Source organism: Leptonychotes weddellii, chromosome 14 (genome assembly GCF_054177405.1).
Source record: "Leptonychotes weddellii isolate Sample4059 chromosome 14, ASM5417740v2, whole genome shotgun sequence".
Classification (NCBI taxonomy): Eukaryota; Metazoa; Chordata; class Mammalia; order Carnivora; family Phocidae; genus Leptonychotes; species Leptonychotes weddellii.
Genome location: NC_138382.1, coordinates 10,768,856 through 10,796,387, shown reverse-complemented (window position 1 = coordinate 10,796,387; position 27,532 = coordinate 10,768,856). Strand labels below are relative to the sequence as shown.

The window sequence follows — 27,532 nt, the reverse complement described above, 5'->3', positions numbered from 1 at the left end:
CCTTCTTTGCATTTTTAAGCTGTGAACCATCAAATGTTTGCAGATTTCTCCATTTTCCTCAAGCAGCCGGATACCAGCCCTATAATAATACCTCCCCACTCAGTCCCTTCAAAGGTTTCTGTGCCTTGTCTGTATTGGAGTTTTCCCCTAGCTCTTCTGGCAGATTTTAGATCCCTGCCTCGGTCAGTCTCTTTACTCGTCTGCGCATTGAAATACACAATAATTATATACATATTTGACAAACGAAGACAACTCAAAAGAAACCAGACAGGGGTCTCCCATAGAGGAAGTGCTAAGTTGTTTATAACTTTTCTAAACTTTTATTATGTTCTAGGATGTGTTCATTATATAATTTCATCATATTGTGTTTATGCTAGCCAAGATTCCAGCTAACTTGCCCCGTTTTTTTTTGTTGTTGTTTTTTTCTGAGACTAATGATTAAATGGATTCTTTTAAGGGATATTTATTTCAATTGAACAATAGTTGACATTTCATGCTGTTCAGTTGTACAAATAGTGATTGGACATCTGTATACATTACAAAATACTCACTGCGATGTGTAGTTACCATTGATCACCATACACAGTTACTACAATATTATTGACTATATTCTTCTGCTATACTTTACATCCCCATGACTTTATTTATTTTATAACTGGAAATTTCCACTTCTAAATCCCCTTTATCTACTTGGCCCATTCTCCCACCACCATCCCCTCCGGCAACCTCCAATTTGTTCTCTGTATTTATGAGTCTGTTTATTTTTTGTTGTGTTCATTTATTTCTTAGATTCCATATATAAGTGAACTCCTACGGTATTTGTATTTATCTTGTTTATTTCACTTAGCCTAATATCCTCTATGTCCATCTATGTGGTCACAAATGGCAAGATTTCATTCTTTTTTCTTGATGAGTACTACTGCATTGTATATGTATACCCATCTTCTTTATCCATTCATCAGTCACTGGACACTTAGGTTGTTTTCATTCCTTGACCATTGTAAATAATGCTGCCATGAACATAGGGGTGCATATATGTTTTTGAATTAGTCTGTTTTCGTCTACTTTGAGTAAGCAGAATTGTAGTTGCTGGATCATATGGTATTTCTATTTTTAATTTTTTGAGAAAACATCCTACTGTTTTCCATACTGGCTGCACCAGTTGACATTCTCACTAACTGCACATGAGGGTCCCTTTTTGTCCACATCCTCACCAACACTTGTTACGTCTTGTCTTTTTCACTTTGGCCATTCTGATAGATGTAAAGTGATCTCTCATTGTGGTTTTGACTTGCATTTCCCTGATGATCAGTGATGTTGAGCATCTTTTCATGTGTCTCGTGGCCATCTTATATGTCTTCTCTGAGAAAATATTTTTCTTTTCAGGTCCTCGGCCCATTTTTAATCAAATTGTAGTGATTTGAGTTGTAGGAGTTCTTTACATGTTTTGGATATTCACCCTTACCAGGTATATCATTGGCAAATACCTTCTCCCATTCAGACGCTTTTTGTGTTGTTGATGGTTTCCTTCACTGTGCAAAAGCTTTTTAGTTTGATGTAGTCCCAGTTGTTTTTGCTTTTGTCGCTCTTGCCTGTGGAGGCAGATTAATAGATATATTGCTAAGACTATTGTCTAAGAGTTTACTGCCTGGTTTCTTTTAGGAGTTGTATGGTTTCAGGTCTTAGATTTAGGTCTTTAATCCATTTTGAATTTATTTTTGGGTATGGTCCAGATTTATTCCTTTGCATTCAGCTGTCCAGTTATCTCAGCACCATTTATTGAAAAGATGGTCTTTTCCCCATTGTATATTCTTGCCTCTTTTTGTCGTAAATTAATTGACCATAGAAGCATGGGTTTATTTCTGGGCTTACAAATCTGTTCCATTGATCTGTGTTGCCTGTTTTTGTGCCAGTACCAGACTGTCTTGATTACCACAGTTTGTAGTTATAGTTTGAAATCTGGGTGTGTGATGCTTTCCTCTTTGTTATTCTTATGATTGCTTTGGCTAATTGGAGTTTTAGGTGATTCCATACAAATTTTAGGATTATTCTAGTTCTGTGAAAAATGCTATTGGTGTTTCAAAGGGGTTGCATTGAATCTGTAGATTGCTTTGAGTAAGATGCATTTTTTAAAATTTATTTATTATTTATTTATTTGAAAATGAGCGAGAATGAGAGCGAGAGAGAGAGAGAGAAACACCAAGGGAGAGTGAGAGGGAGAAGCAGACTCCCGATAAAGATCTCTATCCCAGGACCCTGAGATTGTGATCTGAGCTGAAGGCAGACGCTTAAACGACTGAGCCACCCAGGTGCCCCCAAGATGGACATTTAATAATATTAATTCTTCCAATCCACGAGCATGGGCTATCTTTCTGTTTATGTCTTTAATTTCTTTCATCATTGTCTTCGAGTTTTCAGAGTACAAGTCTTTCACTTCCTTGGTTAAATTTATTCCTAGATATTTTATTCTTTTTGATGCAATTATAAATGGAATTGTTTTCTTAATTTCCCTTTGATTATTAGTGTATAGAAATGCAACACATTTCTTTGTATGTTAATTTTATATTCTGCAAGTTTACTGAATTCTTTTATTAGTTCTAATAGGTTTTTGGTTTTTGTTTTTTGTGGCATCTTTAGGGTTTTCTATGTATAGTATCACGTTAAATGCAAATAGTGACAGTTTTACTTCTTCCTTACCAGTTTGTGCCTTTTATTTCTTTTTGTTGACTGATTGCTGGTGACTAGGACTTCCAGCACTATGTTGAATAAAAATGATGAGAGTGAACATCCTTGTTTTGTTCCTGATCTTAGAGGAAAAGCTTTCAGCTTTTCACCATTGAGTATGATATCAGCTACGGGTTATGTGTAGCCTTTTAGTATGTTGAGGTATGTTTCCTCTATACCCACTTTGTTGAGAAGTTTGTTTGTTTTTAATCATAAATGAATGCTCAATTTTGTCAAAGATTTTTTTTTTGGAAGCTACTGAGATGATTGTATGATTTTTAGTCTTCATTTTGTGAATACGATGTATCACATTGATTGGCGACTACTGAAACATCCCCGCATCCTTGAAATAAATCCCACTGGATTGTGGTGAATGCATCTTTGAGTATAATGTTGAATTTGGTTTGCTATTATTTTGTTGAGGATTTTTGCATCTGTGTTCATCAGGGATGTTGGTGTGTAACTTTTTTTGTAGTGCTTTTGTCTGGTTTTGGTATCGGTAATGAATGAATTTGGAAGTGTTCCTTCCTCTTTTATTTTTATTTATTTATTTATTTTTGAGTAGTTTGGGAAGACTGGATAATAACTCTTTAAATGTTTGGTAGAATCCAACCATGAACAGTTCTGGTCTTTGGCTTTTTTTTGTTGGATTTTGGTTTTGATTTTTATTATGCATTCAGTTGCATTACTACTAATTGGTCTGTTCAGATTTTTCATTTCTTATTCAGTCTTGAAAGATTGTATGTCTCTAGGAATTTATCCATTTCTTCTAGGTTGTCCAATTTGTTGATGTATAATTTTTCATAGTCTCATGCAATCTTTTGTATTTCTGTTGTTTGTACTTAGGTTGTAACTTTCATTTCTGATTTTGAGTTCTGTTAAGGGTGTGTGTGTGTGTGTGTGTGTGTGTGTGTGTGTGTGTGTGTGTGTGTGTTTTTGATGCATCTGACTAAAGTTTGATCAATTTTATCTTTTCAAAGAACCAACTCTTAGTTCCATGGGTCATTTCATTGTTTTTTAGTCTCCGTTTCATTTATTTCTGCTTTGATAGGTAATATTTCATTCTAATTTTGGGCTGCTTTTTCTAGCTCCTTTATGTGTACAATCAGGTTTATTCGAGATTTTTCTTGTTTGTTGAGGTAGGCCTAAATTGCTATAAACTTCCCTCTTTGAACTGTTTTTGCTCTGTCCCAAAGATTTTGGAACTTTGTGTTCTGTTTTCATTTGTCTTCAGGTGTTTTTAATACTGCCTTTTCGATTTCTTCATTGACCCATTGGTTGTTTAGTAGCATGTTGTTTAACATGAAGTTAAACAATGCTAGAATATTTTTTCTAGTTTTTTTTTTTTTTTTAGTTTTAGAGCATTGTGGTTAAAAAAGAGACTCCATATGATTTCCGTATCTTAAATTTTTTGAGACTTGTTTTGTGGCCTGACATGTTATCTGTCCTGGAGAACCCCATGTGCACTTGAAAAGTGTATTGTGCTGTTTTGGGATGGAATGTTCTGTATTTTCTGTTAAATCCATTTGATCTAGTGTGTCATTAACAGCCACTGTTTCCTTGTTGATTTTCTGTCTGGATGATCTGTGCATTGATGTAAATGATGTTGAACTCCCCTACTATTATTACCCGCATTTTCTCCCTTTATGTCTGTTAATATTTCCTTTATATATTTAGGTGTTCCTCTGTTGGGTGCAGAGATATGTGCAGTTGTTGCGTCCTCTTGTTGTATTGATCACTTTGTCATTATGTAATACCCTTCTTTGCTTCTTGATACGGTCTTTGTTTTAAAGTCCATCTTGTCTGATAAAAGTATTGATAGCCTTTAGTGTTATGCTTGGATTCCTTTCTCTTTATTTTTTAGGTATCTATTAGAGGTTTTTGGTTTGTGGTTACCATGAGATTCATAGATAACACCCTATGTATATAGCAGTCTTTTTTTAAGTTGAAGTTTGCTTAATTCCAAAACATACTAAAAGCGCTACAATTTTACTCCCTCATCTCCATGATTTATGTATTTATTGTCCTATTTTACATCCATATTTTAAATATATTGTGTATCCCCTGCCTAATTATTATAGATATCATTGACTTTACTGCTCACTAGCTTTATAAGCAGTTGATCTACTACCTTCACTATATGTTTGTTTTTACCAGGGAAATTTATTCTTTCATAATTTTCTCACTTCTATTTATAGCCTTTTCTTTTTTGCTTAAAGAAGTTCTCTTAACGTTTTTTGTAGGGCCAGTTTAGTGGTGAATGAACTTCTTTAGTTTTTTGTTTGTCTAGGAAACTCCTTCAGTTTCAAGTGATAACTTTGCTGGGTAGAGTATTTTGGGTTGTAAGTGTTTTCTTTCAGCACTTTGAGTATATCCTGCCACTTGTAGCTGTAGAGTTTCTGCTGAAAAATCAGCTCATAGTCTTAGGGTGTTAGCTTATATGTAACTACTTGCTTTTCTCTTGCTTCTTTTAGGATTCTCTATATATCAATTTTTTGACATCGTTATTATGTGTCTTGGTGTGAACTTTTTTGGATTTATCTTCTCTTGAGCTCTGTTCCTGTTTCTTCCCAAAGTTAGGGAAGTTTTCAGCTACTATTTCTTAAAACAAGTTTTCTTCCCCTTTCTGACTTTCTTTCCAGGACCCCTACATAATGCAATAGTGCAAATGTTGGTACACTCGATGTTCTCCCTGAGGTCTCTCTTAACCTATCCTCATTTTAATTTTTTTTTTTTCCTATTGCTGTTCAGTTTGGATGACTTCCACACCCTGTCTTCCAGATCTCTGATCCATTCTTCTGAGCCCTTTCGTCTACTGTTGAGTCCTTTGAGCTTATTCTTCATTGCTGTTATTCTTCGGTTCTGATTAGTTCTTCTTAATACTTTCTATCTCTATTGAAGTTCTCCCTGAGTTCATTCACTCTTCTCCCATGTTGAGTGAGCATCTTTAATGACCATTATTTTTAACTCTTTATTGCTTATCACCACTTCATTTCATTCTTTTTCTGAGGTTTTTGTCTTGTTCTTTCTTTTGGAGCATATTCCTATCTCCTTATTTTGTCTGACTCCCTGGGTTTGTTGCTATCTATTAAGTAAATCAACTACGTCTCCTGGTCTTGAAGTCAGTGGTCTTAGGTAGAAGGCATCCTATGGGTCCCAGAAATGCAATCCCCCAGCCCCCAGGACAAGGTGCTCCAGGGATATCTACTGTGGAGACTGTATGCACTCTCCTGTTGTGGCTGGGCCATGACTGCTGTGGGTGCACAGGTGGGTGGGGCTGGCCCCCAGCGCAGCTGGCTGAGAGGCTTTGCTGCAGCTGCTGCAGGCAGACTAGTGGGTGGGGTTAGCCCCTGGTGTGGCTGGCTGCAAAACTTGGCTGCCGCTGTTGTGGGCATGCTGGTGGTGGGGCTGGCCTCTTCCTCCTTGGGGCAGGAGACAATTTGAAGGGGCACTGGTCCAAGCTGAAGCTGTTGGCTGGGCATGGTGGGGTGGGTGCAGCATTGGGGGGCCCTTGCTGTGCAGATGGGTTGGATGTGGCAAGTCAGCAGGGGAACACTGAAGCTGGGTGAGTGGTGCTAGCAATGTAGATAAAGAATGTCAGAACTGTAGCTGCCAGCATGAGGCCAGTTACACTAAAGGAGGACAGGGAAAACGGCTCCTGCCAGTGCTTCCATTGCTGGTGAAAATTTCTATGCCTCCGTTTCCTATAGCCTTCTGGCTCTCCAAGTGAAGTCCTGCTGATTTCCAAAGCCAGACATGATGAGAGCTCATCTTCCTGGTGCGGGTCCCCAGTGCAGTGGGTGCCCAATATGGGGCTTGAATCCCTCCCTTTTTAAGGGATTTTTGAATCCTTTCCCCCTTTTTAAGGGAGCCATGAATAGTGCATTTTAAATGACTTGTTTCCCTTCCTGAGTTGAGATCAGCATTGATGTACAACCTATTTTTCCTAAATACTTCTGATACACCTAAAAAGATGTTTTCTTTGGAAACCAAAGTTCCTTTTTAAAAGCCTATGTTCGCCTTTTATGTTTCTGTGCTGGTCATAAGTAATCGGCTTTGGGCGTCCTCAAAAATAGTTTTGTTTTGTTTTTTTCTGTTGTCCCCAGCCATGGAAATACCAGTTGGCCTCTGAGGAATTTACCTGAATGAGTCAACCTTTATGCATGTTTAGTTATGTTTATTTTTAATATCAGGGCTTTTCACTTGTATTTTTTCCTCTTCAGGATTCTATGAAGGAATGTCTCAATATTTAAATATTTTTAAGTGTCCTCCAGTTTAAGTATCTGAAATTTTGCATGTACTTAAAAGGCATTTCAGAATGAGGATGCCTGAAGTTTGCTTTTTAAACTGGAATTTAATTTTCCTGCTTCTTCTCACCTGTCCCACTGCCTCCCCATTGGAAATCTTGATGATGATAATGCATGCAGGAACAATTGAAAAATAAGCTCAACCTATTTTGGGCAAGTATTCTAACTAGAAAATACTATTCATTTAAAAGTTAGAATAAGTCTTCTCAAGATGAAGGAGTGGCTATTGGGAGTGAAAGTGGGAGGTAGAAGGTCAAATAAACTGTAGAGTTTGGGGGCGCCTGGGTGGCTCAGTCTTTAAGTGTCTGTCTTTGGCTCGGGTCATGATCCTAGGGTCCTGGGATCGAGCTCCACATCAAGCTTCCTGCTCGGCAGGAAGCCTGCTTCTCCTTCTCCTGCTCCCCCTGCTTGTGTTCCCTCTCTCGCTGTGTCTCTCTCTCTATCAAATAAATAAAAATTTTTAAAAAGCTGTAGAGTTTTTATGAGGAGATGCTGTGCTGAAGAGAAATGAGGTATAAAGGTCTAAGGATTCTGTGGATTTACTCAGATGATGTAACACGTATATTAATCATGGAAGATTGACTCTTGGTTGGTTAGTTTTTTGGTTTTTTTTTTTTTTTAAGATTTTATTTATTTATTTGACAGAGAGAGACACAGCGAGAGAGGGAACACAAGCAGAGGGAGTGGGAGAGGGAGAAGCAGGCTTCCCACGGAGCAGGGAGCCCGATGTGGGGCTCGATCCCAGAACCCCAGGATCACGACCTGAGCCGAAGGCAGTCGCCTAACCAACTGAGCCACTCAGGCACCCCAGGTTGACTTTTTAAAACAAAGATTTGGTCCCTCATTCTTCTGGGCTCCCATAGCAACAACATTGTGAAATACAGCAATGTATTTACTCTTCACTTTTCCAGTAGTCTCTTAGTTTTTTGACTGTGTTATTTACCTTGATATAGCATGCCTCCACCCCATCCTTTGGGGACTCTTATACTCTGTCTCTCCCAGATACTCAGATTGGCCAAACCGATGTCGAGAAGAGAAGAGCTACTGTCTGCTACGTTGGCTAAGTTGGACCGCATGAGTCTGGCACTGCAAAGGGCTGATTTTCAAACCAGTCAGCTGTACTTGAATCCTAGTTCCAGCCCTGTACTTCCCAGTTGTGTGTATAAGTGAATTTTGTATTTTGTTCAAGCTAGTTCGAATTTGACTTCTATAACTTTGTCACCCTAAATAGGTACACTGAGGCGAACTCAAATTACCAGAAATTGAGTTTTTTTCAGGAATAGCAGAGGAATTGCAATTTGGAAATGCATGCTGTAGCAAGCTACGGGCAAGTCCACTGAGGGCTTGGGGCAGGACATATGTATGTCCAAGGAGTACAAAGAGGAGGAGGTCCAGCCAGAGTCTAAGCACTAAGTTCATTGGCTTGAGGATGGGGAGAGAGTCTTGGTGGTGTTCACTGGTCAGGAGATAAGTCTTGGTCTGCTGTAAATCAGGAATTTACAGGGAATCAGTCTCTGAGTTCTTCAGTTTCATACTTCTGAGGGTATATGTGTGAGATGATCCATTTCATATCCTCCAGTTCTATTTTAGATAGAAATCCTTTTACTTTTACCTCTCTCAATCAGGATCGTCCACAGAAAGCATTGCTCATCCACCGTGTCACTTAAGCATTATTTTCTTTTTTTTTTTTTCCCCTCAATCAAAAACATCATTAGATGGAGTGCACATCCTGTGGAGCTGAGGACAAACATCTCCTGTGTCTTGTCCCATGTAGGAGGGAAATGGCAAGTGGATATCATTGGTCTTATTTGAACAACAAAAGGAATAAGAAATGAAGACTCTCAGCCATGCTCTTCTGGGCTGGCTAGCTCAATTTCCATGGTCAATTAATAAGCATAAAGACAGTATTCTTAATACAGCTCACCAGGGCGACTACTATGATTATTATAAGATTATAAGGAGGATAATCCCCACGATCTAGAGTGTAGTTTGGGACCATGGTCCCCAAGATCCAAACCAATCAGAATCAAGTGAAAGAGAAACCTTCGTTGAAGGAGAGTCCCTTAAAGACAACTGGCTGGTTCAGTGATCTTGTATAGCTGAGCTTTGGCTTTGCTGGAAGAGTCCACCTAAGTGAATCAAGTGGTGCTGGCCATAGCACAGACTCCTCCTGGCTCTGCTAAGAGATAATCAAAAACTATCCTATTATCAAGAACAGCTTTGGGTGGCTCCTGGAAGTGGGGCTGGTGCAGGGCCGTCATGTTGCAGCAGGATAGTAATGACACGGAGGATGTTTCCCTGTTTGATGCGGCAGAGGAGACCACTAACAGACCAAAAAAATCCAAGATCAGACACCCAGTGGCATCATTTTTCCATTTACTCTTTCGAGTCAGTGCAGTTGTAGTCTATCTTCTTTGTGAATTGTTCAGCAGCAGCTTTATTGCCTGTATGGTGACAATTACTTGTTGTGTGACTTTCGGGCTGTCAAGAATGTCACAGGTAGACTCATGGTTGATCTGTGTTGGTGGAATCACATAGATGAAGATGGAAAAAGCCACTGGGTGTTTGAGTCCAGGAAGGCATCCGCTCAAGAGAGTAAACCTGTTTCTGAGGCTGAATCAAGGATTTTTTGGTTAGGACTTACTGCCTGTCCAGTGCTGTGGGTGATATTCGCCTTCAGCGCGCTCTTCTCCTTCAGAGCGAAGTGGTTGTGGTTATCATGGGTGTGACGCTACAAGGTGCCAACCTGTAAGGTTACATCAGGTGCAAAGTGGGCAGCAGGAAGAATTCAACCAACATGGCTACGTCTTATCTCGGAAAGCAGTTTTGAAAACAAAACACCGGAGATGAGCAGACTTCCTGAAGAGAGTGAGAGCAAGCTCATGTGTCTGTTGCACTGGGGAACAGCTGAAGAGATTCTTGACTCTGAGGCTTTTGGAACTCAGTGCGTATTGCAAAGAGGAGTGTTGGGTTTGTTTTTCCGGTTTAAAATTTACTTTAAAAAAAATGGACAGTTTAGTTTTCATATCAAGTTTTTATTCTCTTTCTGGCATTTTGGGGCTTGAAAGTATGGTGTGGCCAGGAACATTGTCAAAATTGGTTCCTGGTTTATACATGTATGCACGTAGTCCTGTAATGTCCGTATATCCCAAATTACTGAAAGTGCGTTCATGTACATACGTAATGGAGACCTTTGCATTTGGATCCGTAGAATATAGGAGGATGATCTCGGTCTGTCTCAGAAATCTAGGTGTGTACATATTATTTCTGTAGATTATTGTCAGAAGAAAGTTTTGCTTCCATGGGAAGAGTGAGCACTTTGGCTCACGTGTAAGTTAGAGATAATTGTTAATTTTACACCTTAATGTATACTTCGCGACGAAACGTCTTATCTTACTCACTCAAAGGCAGGTAAAAAACAAATTTGGGCCAGTGGTTAACTAGTTTGTAAATTTTATTTTTATTTGTAATAACCCATGTCCTTAAGGCCCAATTAATGTAAATGGAATTTTCACAGTTTATGGTTAGGGGATTCCTTTGAGATTGCTGCTGTTCTATTTATTTTTTGGAAGGGAAAGCCAGATTTTACTTTAAAACTTCCTGGAAGCTCTTCAGTGGGCCTTGGCCTAATGAAATTTATCTTTTATCACTAAAAGAGTATTATTCTTATGTCATAGTGAGAATAATCATTTAAATACTTGGCATAATAAATGCCTAAAAGACATTTTATTGTATGAATCTATTTTTTTCTCGCTATAATGGGGATATTATAAATCATGCCTTTGTATTAATGGTATTTCTTAATATATGTCACAATCTACAAGCGGTTGTAGGAGTCTATAAATTCTGTTGTAGGTTCTATAAACTTTGTTGGTGTCTTTTAACCAGCAGATTATTTTGTGGAATGTATTTATACATTATTAAAAATTTTAAAAAGATGTTTAATTGAATAAGTGTCTTTATTGGAGTGATAGCTTTTGAAGGTGCATAACTTTATATTTGTATAAAACTGTACTGTTTACAAAGCAAAAAAAAAAAAAAACTTTGCCAGAGCCTAGGAATTGTTGTTGGGCAGCTATTTTTTGAGAAGCAGGTTCTGCAGTATCTTCAAGAGGTAAGGAGAGGTTCCTAATGCTAGCATCATCTGTACGTACTCCTAGCCAAAGGAGTAGGGGTCTGCCAAGGGAAGTGAATTTTGAATCATGAATGCCTCCTGGTAATTCATTTGAGTCTATGGTTCAGGACTGGAAAACTAACCGCTATGGAGGCCAATAAAATTTAAAGGTCTATAGATCAAAAAGTGGTTTTATTTCTGTTACCCTTGCCTTGTACCTTTCTTAGTACAGAGCCCAGAAGCAAGTTTTTTGAGATGTGAGGTTGTTAACTAGGGACAGGGAAATGGACACCTAGTGTTAGGGAGTCTGATGTGATCAAGAGGGGGCTGAGTTTGTTCTAGAGAAACTGAGGCATTGGAAATCGGGGGAAGTTTCTGACAGAACCACAGGATCCACCAGCATTGTGGCAGATCTAACAGTCATTTGGAGGTTGGATTACCCCCACTGGCAATGGCCTGAGATTAGTGAACAATGGCATTATCTTTCCAGTCCAGAGCAGGATGAAAGATGAACAAAAGAATCCTAAAGATCTTCATGGTATAAAAATTAGGAAAATACTGTCAAAGAGAGAAGAAGGAAGGCAAAGAAATGTCCTTGATCCAATGAGTTGGAAGGAAGTGGTCTACTTTGATGTTGGCTATCCTCTTTTACTAGTCAATTTTATTTTGAGGTCTCCAGCTTTTGCACAGGACCTGATGTCAGGTGGAGCCTTTTGTGAAGTAATCACCCAAATGTGACTCTTTGTGACTTATCAGTAGGGTCAGTGGTCAAGGGCACTTAGTCAAGTCCTTCCCATGAATCTCACTTTTGCAAAACCATAAAAGTACAAGAATATCTGTAAATGACCAAAATGACTTAAAAATGCCCATGGTTACAAATCTGATGAGAGTTTGTTATAATGGGATTGACAAGGAAATTTTGTTTCTGTGACACATCACTGAGTGAGAGGAAAAATAATTTTCCCTCTACATTTCCTTCTAGGTTTTTGTCTGAGACTACCCTATGGTAAGAGACAGATTGGCAGAAGAGAAACAAACAGAAGTTTAGTAACAACTTGTATACCACCTGTATAAATGGGAGATACTTGGGAAAACTGAGTGGCTCCCTGAAATGGCCCAACCCACCACCTTAAATAGCATCTCCAGTTAAAGACAAAAAAAAAAAAAAATGTTGTTGGGGAGGGCCAGTTATGGGAGGTTACCGTGAAGAGCATGGAAAACAAGGGTAGGTTGTTACGCAGTTTTAAGTCTTTCCCTTCTCCATGGATAAGAGTTTCCAGAGATTTAAAGACCTCCTCTTCTGGTACAAAGAGGAAGACCCTCTTACAATTAGAGATTTACCTATAAATGTATATGTTTCTTAGAAAAGGGTAATTTCTACTCAGTTTTCAGAGATTTTTCTAGGTCTGCTATTTCTTAAAAATTAGCCTAAAATAATATTTTGCCAAAGACTTTCTGCTCCCCTTCCAACATTTTTTTTTTTTTTAAGATTTTATTTATTTGACAGAGACACAGTGAGAGAGGGAACACAAGCAGGGGGAGTGGGAGAGGGAGAAGCAGGCTTCCCGCTGAGCAGGGAGCCTGATGCGGGGCTTGATCTCAGAACCCTTGGATCATGACCTGAGCCGAAGGCAGACGCTTAACGACTGAGCCACCCAGGTGCCCCTCCCCTTCCAACATTTTAAGATAACTAGAATTATGACTGATAAAATTATACCAGAACATACCAGATTTCTAGGAATTTCATGAATTTCTAGAAGACTTGAATTAAGAACATGCATCTATACAAATATAAGCTAAGAAGGCTTAGCATCACTTCTTATTTGAGAACACATCCCATGTAACTTAACATGTCAAATAAACCTAATTAGTTTAACATTTTACCAAATGAGAGGCAAGTCCTTTGAGATTTTTTTTAGTGACCCTGTGGGAAATCTCAAAGCTACTTTGAGGTTTAAAAAAAGACTTAGAATTTGATTTGGGGAAGTTGTCGAAATGTCAGAGTTTGAACATTTGACTAAATAGGATCACAGACTATTATGAAATAATACCTAATTATTTAACCAAAGTAAAAGAGAAGATCTTAAGGGCAAACATGGAAGCTTACCTAGGTTGTGAACAAAACTTGGTTCTTTGAATATTGAGGATGAATGGGTTTTCTGAAGTAAACAAAGACCTGGTAAGGACAACATAAAAGCACATTCACTTATTTTGTTAAGACACAAAATCTTTGCTGTCCAGGCAATTAACCTGAAAGGTAAAGAAAAACTCTTCACAATCTCTTACCAGGAGCAGACCAATAGCCCAAGAAAAGTTTTCTTTTCAGTGGATGAAAGAAAATTTAAGGTTGAGTTTTACATAAGTACACTATTCATAGTAAAGCTTACTAAAAAAAAAAAAAACAAAAAACAAACTTGTAACTAATTCATTCAATTTGAGCCAGCTTGACCATGCAAGGTATGATTCTCTCTCCCTACCCCACCCATTTCCCTCTCTTTCTTCCCAACTTGCTAAATCCATTCATTTCGCCCTTTATTTGCCTTTTTCCTATTCTGAAATAACCAAATTTACTTTGGGACAAATTTACTTTGAACAGAAATGCACCTCCATCCCTCACTTTTTTTGCTTAAAAAAACATTCTACTTTCCTGGCATACAGAGGTGTTTCCCTTATTTCTACTAGTTTTAATTTACATATATTTGAATTCTTAACCCTTAAAAACCCTAATTTCTAGTAAGGATTAGGTAAATAATTGTGAACTGTGTGTTACTGGCAAATTTATAAAAACATTTCCTAATTCCTGGAAGTATACACTTCTAGAAATGTATGGCATGTTTACCAACATGGGCACAAATATCTTTAGTTCCTCTGTAAATTGGAAGCCCGAAGTAGACCAACCCATGTTCAACAATTGTTTGCAGTAAACATTCAATGAATACCCATCATTTAACTTCTCTCAGTATGACTTTAAGTTTTTAAGTAACCAACAAGTTTAGAAAACATTTTTAAAAGCACCTACCATAAAGCACAATTATTGTTGAAAAGTACATTACAGCAACTTCTTTCAAGACCCATCTCTAAAGGCAAGGGAAACAAAAGCAAAAATGAACTTTTGGGACTTCATCAAGATAAAAAGCTTCTGCACAGCAAAGGAAACAGGCAACCCACAGAATGGGAGAAGATATTTGCAAATGACATTACAGATAAGGAGCTGGTATCCAAGATCTATAAAGAACTTCTCAAACTCAACACCCAAAAAACAAATAATCAAGTCAAAAAATGGGCAGAAGACATGGACAGTTCTCCAAAGAAGACCTACAAATGGCTAACAGACACATGAAAAAATGTTCATCATCATTAGCCATCAGGGAAATCCAAATCAAAACCACAGTGAGATACCACCTTACACCAGTTAGAATGGCAAAAATTGACAGGGCAAGAGACAGCAAATGTTGGAGAGGTTGTGGAGAAAGGGGAACTCTCTTACACTGTTGGTGGAAATGCAAGTTGGTACAGCCACTTTGGAAAACATTGTGGATGTTCCTCAAAAAATTAAAAATAGAGCTGCCCTATGACCCAGCAATTGCACTACTAGGTGTTTACCCCAAAGATACAGATGTAGTGAAAAGAAGGGGCACATGCACCCCAGTGTTCATAGCAGTAATATCCACAATAGCCAAACTGTGGAAGGAGCCGAGATGAATGGATAAAGAAGATGCGGTATATATATATAATGGAATATTACTGAACCATCAGAAAGGATGAATACCTACCATGTGCATCGACATGGATGGAACTGGAGGGGATTATGCTAAGTGAAGTAAGTCAAGCAGAGAAAGACCGTTATCATATGGTTTCACTCCTTTGTGGAACATAAGGAATAGTGCAGAGGACCACAGGGGAAGGGAGGGAAGACTGAAGAGGGAGAAATCAGAGAGGGAGACAAACCATGAGAGACTCTGGACTCTGGGAACCAAACTGAGGGTTACAGAAGGGAGGGGGATGGGGTAACTGGGTGATGGGTATTAAGGAGGGCAAGTGTTGTGATGAGCACTGGGTGTCACACGCAACTAATGAATCATTGAACGCTACATCAAAAACTAATGATGTACTATATGTTGGCTAGCTGAACATAATAATAATAGAAAAGTTCATTTATAAACTTTTATTTACATCTACTTTATTCACTTTTTCTTAGTAATTAAGCTTAGATTACTCATGAAAATTCCATGAGCCATTAAATAGTTAACCATCATCCTAAATTCTCTCTCTTGCTGAAAAATTCTGTTACAGGGATAACATGAGCTTATTTGACCTTCAGTACAACTAGGTAGAACAAAAGTTTAATATTTGATGCTGCCAGCTCTAAAGACCGGTTTGTTTTAATTACACCCACAAACTATTATTTACTAAAGATTTATCTTCGATCATGTGAACTTGAAAAACATTTGGGTTCATTTTTGTACTTGAGTTTTAGGAATACTTAATTTGATAAGTGCTTATTTTTCTTGAAGCCAATTAAATGGAGCTCTTTTCCAAATTAATTTTAGCCATACCATCCAGAGGTAGAAAAATGTCACACATTTATCTCATACATACACACATACACAAGCGTACATAAAAACACAGGCAGACCCAACAGAGATCTTATAGCTTCTGTTGTAAAATTTTAGCCATGAGCCAGGTACAATACAAAAGTCACTAGTTTTTGAAAGAACAGTTGAGTCCAAATTATGTTCCCGGAAGCTGGAATAAGTTAAAGTAACTGCTAAGAAGGCAAAAGTTTTTTTACTAATATTTGTGGACAAGACACTTGAGAAAATTCATCTCAGTCTTCTAAATAGGCTTTTCCCTACCCCCCAGTTTTTCATTTGATGAGAATAAACTCCCTGAAGTTTGCACTTCAAAGAGATGGGCCTAGTTAAGAGTTCTTAGGGGCAACCAGAGAGAATATTGACATCTCAGAGGCCCATGGAAAGGATGCAAGTTCCTCCAAGAAGGACACTGGTTTCCTAAGACCACATCTTTTATAACCTCTGCAGGCCTTTTGAGATGAATAGGGGAGGGTTTGGGGATTGGTGGTTAAAAAAAAAAAAAAGTGGGATTTAAATTGCTTCTAGAGCTGCATTCTTGTTCTTACAAAGATTCAGTTTTATAAGACAAGGAACATTGCTTTAAATTCCTCAAGGAGGGACGCCTGGGTGGCTCAGTTGGTTAAGTGGCTGCCTTCGGGCCGGGTCATGATCCCAGAGTCCTGGGATCGAGTCCCACATCGGGCTCCTTGCTCAGCAGGGAGCCTGCTTCTCCCTCTGTCTCCCTCTGCTTGTGCTCTGTCAAATAAATAAAAATCTTTAAAAATAAATAAATAAATAAATTCCTCAAGGAACTGGGTTGGAACTTGAATGACAACACAGGCTGACCCACCCATCCTACTACATTATCTTCAGTTTGCTTCTTTAGATCAAGGAGAAGATCTCCAACTAAGATGGAAATCAAAAGATTCCTGTGTTCTAGATTTCAAGCTGTTTGTCTTCAGAATGTGGTTGGTTTTTTGTTTTTTCTAACTTTCCTTCTGGGTACATAGTTTCATTTTAGGTTAGGGGAGAAGGTCTAAAAAAAAAAAAAAAAAAGTGTTTCTGTGAGGTCCTGAATATCTGCTTTCAATTTCAACTTCTGACCATAGAGCTACTTAAGAAAAATCTTTTCAAATATGTTGTCAGAGTTTAACCAGGACAAAGTGTTGAACAACCTCTTCGATGCAAAACTCCTTGAAGATGCAAAGGATACCACACTCACAAGACCCAGAGTAACTTCCAAAGATAGACAAAAGAAAAAAGACTTGGACAATTCTCCTGAAAGCTGGCAGTTGTCAGTAGGACCCTACCTAAACATGGAGGGTTTAGGTCTGTCTGGCAGTATTTTGGCACCCCCAACCTGATGATTGCCGGGCTGAGTTCTCAGGACCCAAAATGGGGCAAACAAGATGGCAGCAGATCTCCCTGAGAGATAAAGGATAAAAAAAAAGGGTCTGGATTTGGAAAGGGACAATATGAAAATTTATTTTTCTTCCAACTGGGCACTATAGACAGATTCAAGAAAGCTGAGTCTGGTAAGAATTCTCACCTTTCACCAACATCTCTGGTTTTCTTGGGATCCCATCTACAGGCTTTGGAGTGAATGGGGTTCAAAGTACAGCGTGCAGCTCCAGTATCTACCAGAATTTGGCAAGATTTTACATTAATTTTTCCCCCTTGGCTGTTTAAGGGAACAACTGGTAGCAGTTACAGGAGAACACCTCAGAGTCCCACCAACCCTAGGAGAGGTCCTTCAGGGCCCTCCTTTGAGGGTAGTTATGGGGGTGTCCTTTAAGGCCACTAACTTGGCAGACTTCTGTTTATGATCCTACAGTCTGTTCAGTATGGAAAGAGGATTCAGATAGAGGATTAGTGGGCTGAGAACTCAAAGGCGGATAGGAGAAAGCAGTGGGAATCACTTGAGTCTTAACGTCTTTGTTTTAGGTTCCTCTTATAACTTTTCATTAGCCTTTTTCAATGAATCTTCTAATGAAGCCATTATGAAATCTTGAAGGCTTCTAGTAGCTTCTGTGTGCCAATTAAAGTTGGCATCCCATTCTGTTTTTGGGGGGGATCCCTTTCAAGTGCACTTCATAAAGGAAGGATCTTGTCTAACTGGGATGTTTCTCATAGTGGCCATTGTAATTTTAGATTGTCTTAGTAAGATTGGTCCATTTAGTAAAAAATGTGCATAAGGAGAGACCATAATGTCTAACATAAACCCAGCTGGGTTTCCTGAAGGGGGGTCACTCTTAGACCATTTCGATGACTGGGACCCCACTTTTGGACTTTTCCCAAGAGCAAAGAAAAATCCTAGATAGCCTGAGAGCTGGGACATAGGTTTTGTTTAACAATGTGCCTTTCAAGGGATACTTGTTTCTCCTGGATGACTGACTCTGCCACTTTGTCTGACTCTTGACCAAGTATCCTTCATTGCATGGAATTTCCTTGTGGGTGGCAAGCAACCAATAGTGACACTTACTTGTCCATGCCCATCTTACCCATATGTGGGATTCTTGTACTTCAGAGACTGTTGTCTGTCTCATGAAAGTGGCAAGTGTTTTTGCAGGATTGAGGTGCTCAGCCTGTGCCTATCCATTTTAGTTTGAGTTTTGCTCTGAGGAAAATCCATAGGTTTAAATCCAAACCAAGTGCACCCCAATTCACGGTCACTGTCCTTTCAGGAGTTGTCTTCTTCAGATGCCTCTTTTTTGACCCCTATAAAATGTCACCTCAAAAAAGTCAACTGAGGAGAACTTGAATTACCCAAAAATTGAGTTTATTTGTGACTAACAGAAGAATTACAGTTTAGGGAAATGCATGCTGTAGCAGGCTCCAGTGTTTGGGGTAGCTGTATTTATGGACAAGGAGTACAAAGAGGGGAAGTCCAGGCAGAGTCCAAGCAGTAAGCTCATTGGCTTGAGGATGAGGAGAGGTTCTTGATGGATGTTCATTGGTCTGAAGATTAAGTCTTGGTTTTCAGTAAGTGAGGCATTTACAGGAAATAGTCTCTCAGTTCTTCAGTTCTGTTCTTCTGAGCGTGCATGTGTGAGATTTCCATTTCCTATTCACCAGTTCCAGTTTTGAATGGAGATCCTTTCATGACATTTAACCAAGAATTCTTCCATGAAGCTGGTCAAACTTTCTATCACAAAGTTGAGGAAAAAATATTGTAAACCACCAAAACAATCAGTAAAAAGATTCTTTCTAATCTCTAATTTCACATTTTTTTAAAGATGGTGATACAGGCATACCTCAGATATTAGAGGTTCATCTCCAGACCCCCACAGTAAAGTGAATATTACAATAAAGGGAGGCAAATGAATTTGGTCTCCCAGAACATATTAAAAGTTAAGTTTACGCTGTTTCCTATTACATATGTGGTAACATTATGTCTTAAAAAAAAAAAGATGTATATACCTTAATCTTAAAATACTTTAAAAAAAGAAAAGATTTTGAGAAGAGAGGGGAGGGGCAGAGGGAGAGGGAGAAGCAGACTCCTCACTGAGCAGGGAGCCCAACACCGGGCAGGTCCCTGAGATCATGACCTGAGCCGAAGGCAGCTGCTTAACTGAGCCACCCGGTGCCCCAAAATACTTTTGCTAAAAAAAAAAAAAAAATGCTCACCATCATCTGAAATTTCAGTGAGCCTTAATCTCTTTTTTGATGGCTGCTGACAGATCAGGGTTGTGATTTCTGAAGGCTGGCGTGGCTGTGGTGATTCCTTGAAGTAAGACAACCGTGAATTTTGCCAAATCAATGGACACTCTATTTCATGAAAGATTTCTCTTTAACATGCGATGGTGTTTATTGGCATTTTACCCACAGGAGAACTTCCTTCAAAATTGGAGTCAATCCTTTATACTGTCCCTGCCTTTTCAACTAAGTTTATGTAATCTTCTAAATTCTTTGTTGTCAGGTCAACAATCTTCACAGCATCTTCACCAAGAGTAGATTCCATCTCAAAAGACCACTTTCCTTGCTCATCCATAAGAAGCAACCCCTCATCCATTAACACTTTATCATGAGATGGCAGCAATTCAGTCCCATCTCAAGCTCCACTTCTAAGTCTAGTTCTCTTGCTGTTTCTACCACATCTGCAGTTACTTCCTCCCCTGAAGTCTTGAACCCCTCAAAGTCCTCCATGAAGGTTGGAATTAATTTCTCCCAAACTCTTGCTCATGTTGATATTTTGACCTCTTCCAATGAATCATGAATGTTCTTAATGGCATCTAGAATAGCAAATCCTTTCCAGAAGGTTTCAATTTACTTTGCCCTGATCCATCAGAGGAACCACTACCTAGGGCAGCTATAGCCTTATGAAATGTATTTCTTAAATCATAAGACTTGGAAGTGAAAATGACTCCTTGTTCCATGGGTTGCAGAAAGGAAGTTGGGTTAGCAGACATGAAAACAACATTAATCTCTTTGTATGTCTCTCTCCGATGTCTCAGGTGACTAGGTACATTGTCCATGAGCAGTAATATTTTTAAAAAAATTTTCTGAGCAGTAGGTCCTTATAATGGGCTTAAAATATTCAGTAAGCCATGCTATTAATGGATATACTGTCATCTAGGTTTTGTTCCATTTATAGAGCACAGGTGGAATAGAGTTAGCATCATTATTAAGGGCCCTAGCATTTTTGGAGTGGTAAATGAGCATGCTTAACCAACCAAGCCACCCAGGTGCCTCATGGTGATGGCGTCTTACACCTCATGAGCCAACCCCTGCTAGCTTCAAACTTTTCTTCTGCAGCTTCCTCCCCTCTCTATCTTCATAGAGTTGAAGGGCATTAGGGCCTTGCCCTGGATCAGGCTTGGGCTGAAGGGAATGTTGTGGCTGGTTTGGTCTTCTATCCAGACCACTAGAACTTTCTTCATATCAGCAATAAGGCTGTTTGGCTTTCTTATCATTCATGTGTTCACTGGAGTAGTACTTTTAATTTCCTTGAAGAGCTTTTCCTTTGCATTCACAACTTGGCTGTTAGCCCAAAAGTGTGGCCTCTTGTGTCCATCTCAGGCTTCAACAAGCCCCCCTCTCTAAGCTTAATCATTGCTAGCTTTTGATTTAAAGTGAGAGATGTAAGACTCTTCCTTTCACTGGAACACTTAGAGACCATTGAAGGATTATTAATTGGTCTAATTACAATATCATTGCCTCTCAGGGACCAGAGGTGCGGGAGGACAGGGAGAGACCAGGAATGGCCAGCTGTAGAGCAGTCAAAATACACATAATTATCAATTAAGTTCTCCATCTTACATGAGCATGGTTCATGGCACCCCACAACAATTACAGTAGTGACATTAAATGTCACTGATCACAGATCACCGTACCAAAATACACTAATAATGAAAAAGTTTGAAATATTCCAAGAATTACACCAAAATGATACACAGAGACACAAAATGAGCAAATACTGTTGGAAAAATGGTGCCAATGGACTTGCTGTCACAAACTCTCAACTTACAAAAACAAAAAAAACAGTCTGCGAAGTACAATAAAGCAATGTGCAATACAATGAGATATGCCTGCATTTAGTTGATCTGCTAGAAGTCAAACAGCATTGCAATGTTTCATTGGCCAATTGTCCTTCTGGGACAATTTTTTCCAGAATGAGAGAGGGTAGAAAACTTAAGGGGGTACTTGTAATGAACCAGGGACTCCCCCCACCCCAGAATTTCTTGTCCCAACTCAATCAAATATTTGAGTTGTCTTAAGTTGTTTACACTCCTGTACTTAAGCAATACTTCCATTGTTTAAAAATTTTGATCTCCAATTCCTAGTAAATTGCCCAAGAGCAAACTGGTAAAAACAATGTTGGCTACAATTAATTTGAAGATAGATAACATCTGTTTACCCCAGGAACTCTTACAAATTTTCTAAATGTATTTTTTTTTTTTTAAGCAGCCACTTTTTTTCCTCTAAGTTATTTAAATACTTTTTCCAGGCAGAGATGCCCCTTGGTCTGTTTGTCAACACTTTCTACATTTTCAGTCGAATATTTCTCTTACATTTAGGCAGCTTTCATAGTTTAGGGTATTTTTGTTTTTGTTTTTTGTTTTTTTTCCCAAAAAGAAAAGCCTGAAACCTCTAATGGGATGATCCATTGTTATGATCTATTCCTGAAAAGAGCAAAGAACTTTCTATACACAGCAGAGTGGGAAAGCAGGATGTGAGAGAACTCGGTGAGGTCATTTCCCGTTAATCTTTGAGGCAGAAAAGGTCAGAAACAAACTCAATGTCCATCATAGGGTCTCAGTTCACTAAATTAATAACAAACCTAGAACATGGACTAACATTTGCTCTTAAAAAGAATGAGGTAGAGCCTCTGTGCAACCAGGGACACTTCTCAAGATAAATTCTGTGAACAGCATTCATTCATTCATTAATTCATTCAACAACTATGGAGTGAGTGCCTTCTAAAGTCCAGGAACTATCTGAGCACTGGGGACGCAGAACTTAAGGCAGACAAGGCCTCTGATTCACCTGCCTACTTTAATAAACTGTATTTCTATTTGTGAGGCCTTTTTTAGTTTGTTTATTTATTTATTTTGGAATTTCTACACCCAACATGGGGCTTAAATTTCACAACCCTGAGCTCAAGAGTCACTCATTCTTCTGACAGAGCTGGCCAGGCACCCCTATGTGTGAGGATTTTTAAAATAACTGTGTGTGTGTTTGTGTGTGTACATATATGTATGAAGGTATAATTTTAAAAATTTGTGTATATATGTATATATGTATGTTTGTGTATGCATATATGTGTGTGTGTTTGCACGTTCCTGGTATATAACTAATAAAATGTTAAAGTGATTGCCCCTGGAAAGGGGGTGGGAGGGTCTGAGGTAAGAGGGAGACTGCTTTGTCTGTCTTTTGTGTATCCACACACATGTATTACCTTTTCTATTTAAAATATATTACTTTTAGGGCGCCTGGGTGGCTCAGTTGGTTAAGCGACTGCCTTCGGCTCAGGTCATGATCCCAGGGTCCTGGGATCGAGTCCCGCATCGGGCTCCCGGCTCAGCAGGAAGCCTGCTTCTCCCTCTCCCACTCCCCCTGCTTGTGTTCCTGCTCTCGCTGTCTCTGTCTCTGTCAAATAAATAAATAAAATCTTAAAAAAAAAAAAGAAAACCTTAAAAAAAAATAAAATAAAATATATTACTTTTTAAATGAACATTCTGATAATTACAGGCAATATTTATAGTCTTCACTGTAAATATATAAGCATTGTTTGTTAAGGTCAAGGAGTTCTTGCTGGCCGAAAAGTTGCAAAACCATGACTGGAAATACTCCTTGTCCAACAAACCCATCCTTTGTCTGACACATGACTGATCAGTAATGCTTGTTAAATTGAATAAAGAATATGCTATAGAAATGGAAGCAAGAGGCAACCCAAAATGGGAAAGTTTAAACACAAGAGAAACAGGACACTGTATAATAATATTAAATAAACACCAATACAGAATGGGCTGGTGAGAATTCTTGGTTTATACCAAGGAAACAAGGAAAATAATAAATCGGGACAGGTACTAAGCTCAGGGGAAATTTAGAAGTCAGGATTAGAACAGTGGTGAGGTGGGTCAAGCCATGTCTGGGCACCATATATAACAAGGTAGCCAACTCAGGAGGCCTCTCGAGAGGAAAGAGGCTAAGCTTCCTTCAATGGCAAGGGCAGGAACTCTGCAGGAGCAGGATGGACCCTCCACCCCAAATTTGGTCCAGACGTCAAAACCAATGATCCCGCACACATACATCCAGAGGTATGAAGAGGCTTATTACTCCCATAAGAAGTCTTTTTGGGGTGATCAGGGCAGGCCTCCTAGGTGGATCCAGAATGGCTTGGGAGGACAGGGAGAGCAGACTCAGGTGGACAGGGGGGTCAGGCCAGGGTGAGGGCTCCTGTAGGTGGGCAGTGGCTTGTGAGGTTTGAACCTCACAAGGAGGGAACTGCCATCAAAGGAGGGAGCCTCACGCTCTTGATCAGCCCACCCACATGTGGGACACAGGAGGAGGCTTATAAGCCTCAGAAGTCAAATATGATCAACAGAGTCACACTGTTACAGAAGGCCTGATGGATGCACAACCCTCTTCCATTCTTGCATTTCCATGTAAAGAAGACAGAATTGGAGAGCGAATTCTAAAACCCACTGCCCTAAGTTTGAAGACTGGTAGGTCTCCAGACTATTGCTCTGGAGAGAAAGAGATAGCCAGCAGATACAAGTGAAGGGTGCACCAGGCCTGAAAAAGAGGACAGAATGAATTATAAATGCCAAGCAACCTCAAGGGGGACCTAAGGAGTCCATGGATTTGCAGGCAGGGTCGCTCAGTGTCCGAAAGCAACGGCAGAATTTGAAGTTGAAGACAAAGACAGGAACTCATGGGAGAGGTTTTACATAAGAAAGGCAAAAATAAATAAAATACCAGCGTTAAAAATAGCAGTGTCAAATTTTTTCTTCACATCGATTTTGCTTGGCAAAATAGTTTGGGTGATAGGACCAATATAATATCAAAGTTAGAAGATATATCTAGAAAAGAACAAGAAGGGAAATAGGGTCTCTCCGAAAGAAAGTTATGGAGGTCTGATAGGGAACAGAACAAGAAGGGGGTTAGGTTGCCAGGGCTCAGGCTCTGAAACAAGGTAGCGGAGGCTCAAAACTCAGTCCTGAGGCTTACTCTGTGTGTAACTCTGGGTAACTAAGTGACAACTTCTGTGAGCCTAAGTCCCCTCCTCTGCAAGCTGGGGTAAGACCAGGAATGACCCAGTGAGCCTAACGATTAAATGAGATAGTATATACTGTACACAGGGCTAGAAGTTCAACTAATGTTGGTATTTACTTATTAATACAAGAAGATTTTGAGACCATTTGGTCACAAAACAAAACCAGGGAGAAAAAGGGAGGAGTGGGGGCAGCTGTGTTTAGGAGCTTACATCATCTCATTTAATCCCCACAACAACCCTACGAAGCACTTTATGATGCTGGATGGTCCTGTACCTAATGATTTTTTTTGCTACTCATGAACGGATATCTTTTAAGTGGGGAAACAATGGGCCTAGAAAGAACAGAAATGCAGAAGTCTGCAAACATGTAGGCGTCAGAAGCATGGAAGCAGAATGAGAAAATACGTTTGAGCATTGGAGGATAAAAAGGAAAAAAAAAAAACGAAAAGGAAAAATAATGGCCATATGTATATTGTGTTAAAAAAAAATATGCAGTGTTTGTGGGAAATTTCTTGGCTAAGCGATGGGGAAAAGTGTATGTAAATGTGTAAATGGTTAAGATAGCTATTATAATTAAAACCTGTGAGCAAGAGATAGGAAATTGGGCAAAATAAAAAGTACTTCACCAATAAGATAGTATAGAAATGGGGTATTCTTGAAAAGGTTTTTGACAATGTTCTAACCAAGGCAGTTTTTATGGTCAAAATCTTTTAACTATTGTTTGAAGGAGAGGGAGGTGCACAGTGAATGGGAAAATGCCCCAAATCCCCAAAACTCCTCGTGAAAGTCACTTCATTGCCACTGTCTTGTTGTTTTGTTGATTTCTTGTTCGTTTTGCCTTCACAGTCATTTCAAATGACTGTCCCGAGACAGTCTCAAAAGACGGCATTGTTCTTTGGGTGAGCGTACAAAATGTAGGTGGAGAAACCAATCTCAGTGCCACTTCTCCAGCAGTTGATAATATTCTGTGCATCTCACCTGTGGCTAGAGTTTCCCCACTTGAAATTTCTCCACACTGAGTTTCTGAAGAGCCACAAGGTTTGGAACCGAGGAGCAGAGAGGAAATGTGAAGGGAATCTCTCAAAATGAAAACAGCAGTTGTGTATTATAATTTCAAAATAATGTAAAGAACTGTTGGATGGCGAAGTCAAGAGAGCAAGCCTTTGGGGTCCTGTCCTCTGGTTTTTTTTTTTTTTTAAGATTTTATTTATTTATTTGACAGAGACACAACGAGAGCGAGAACACAAGCAGGATGAGTGGGAGAGGGAGAAGCAGGCTTCCCACTGAGCAGGGAGCCCGATGCGGGGCTCGATCCCAGGACCCTGGGATCATGACCTGAGCCGAAGGCAGACGCTTAATGACTGAGCCACCCAGGCGCCACCGTGTCCTCTGTTTCATCTGCCTTTTGTGATGTGCACTGACCCATAACTCTGTCCTCTCCCTATGATCCACTGCTATGTTTGCCTTCTACCAAGATCCAACAGGTGCAGAGCTCAGGGGAGGATCCAGCCTCCCTACAAAGACTTTTCTTCCATTTGGAAGCTATAGCTGAGTCAGGAGGACAGATAAGGAATAGAATCTCTCCACCTGGGCTCTGGGAGTTCTGAAGAGTTTCTGCTAAGCTTTGTAACCTGAATCCGACCTTATACAGAATGAATTTATATTTGCACATTAGAATAAAAAAGACAAGAAGTCACAGGCCTCAGGCACACCATGGTGATCAATTCATTAAGCTGGGCATTCTACTTCCCTGGTTTATATACTCAGGAATGGTTTGTAGGACTGAATATTGGCTATACCTACATAACAAGTTTGGGTTATAATCAGCTGAGAAACTGTTCTCCCCCTAATGACAGATGGGTCATTTTGAATATTAAAGAAGAGGATATTTTCTAGAGGGTTTTTGGGTACGGGATTTTGCTTACTCTGTATCAAAACAGTCTTATGGGGACTCCCAGGAACTAGTATCGAGGAAAGGCAAGACAACCAACCAACAATAATAAACAAGCAAACCTTTGCAAGAAACAGTCCTTGTTGGGCGCCTGGGTGGCTCAGCTGGTTAAGCAACTGCCTTTGGCTCAGGTCATGATCCCAGGGTCCTGGGATCGAGTCCCACATCGGGCTCCCGGCTCAGCAGGAAGCCTGCTTCTCCCTCTCCCACTCCCCCTGCTTGTGTTCCTGCTCTCTCTGTCTCTGTCAAATAAATAAATAAAATCTTTAAAAAGAAAAAAAAAAAAAAGAAACAGTCCTTGTGCTCTGATTTGTTCTGGAATGAGAGTCCCTTTATTATGAAAGTCTTCCTTTTCCCCCATCTGTTCACAGGGATCATTAGATTGATAAAATTTTAACAACTTTGGTGAGTTATAATTGACATACAAGAAATGATGCCTATTTAAAGTGCAGAATGTAAATGTTAACATGTGTACACCTGTAAAAAAAAAAAACAAAAGCATTCTAATCAAGATTGTGCACATTCCGTCAGACCCCAAAGTTGCCCATGACCCTTTACAAGCTTCTCCCATTCCTTTCCACCCCCTTCTACCATCTCCAGGCAACCACTGATCTGTTTTGTCACTATAAATTAAATTGCATTTCCTAGAATTTATATGAGTAGAATAATACAGAATAATAATAATAATACAGTTCTATTTTGGGGGGAGGGGTGTCCGGCTTCTGTTGCTGAGTATAATTTGGAGATCTATCCATGTAGAATTCCATTGCATGAATATACTATAGCTTCCTTACCCATTTCTCTTTTGGACATTTGGGTGGTTGCTAGTTTGAGGCTATCCTAAGGAGAACTTTTATAAACCTTGATAGAAAAATCTTTGCAAGGACGCATGCTTACAATCCTCTTGACTAAATACTTAGGAGTTGAAGAGCTGTATCATCTGCTATATGTGTATTTAACTTTTTAAGAAACTGGCCAACTGTTTTTCCAAGTGGTGGTTCCATTCTGTATTCCCATGAGCCTTGTAGGAGCATTCCTGCTCCTCCAAGTGGTTGTCACACTTCTCATTCAGTATCTTTTAATTTTAGGCATTTTAGTGTGTAGTGGTATGGCATATGGTTTTAATTGGCATTTCCCTAATTA

At 39.3% G+C, this 27,532-nt stretch overlaps 1 pseudogene across 1 annotated transcript; it reads left to right on the top strand.

Annotated features, from left to right (window-relative positions):
* Positions 1 to 1,732: 1,732 nt before the first annotated feature.
* On the top strand, positions 1,733 to 26,681 carry LOC145716983 (Golgi apparatus membrane protein TVP23 homolog B pseudogene; annotated as a pseudogene). Its single transcript, XR_014139935.1, has 2 exons — positions 1,733 to 1,755; positions 1,946 to 26,681. The product of XR_014139935.1 is annotated as a Golgi apparatus membrane protein TVP23 homolog B pseudogene (transcript).
* Positions 26,682 to 27,532: the final 851 nt, after the last annotated feature.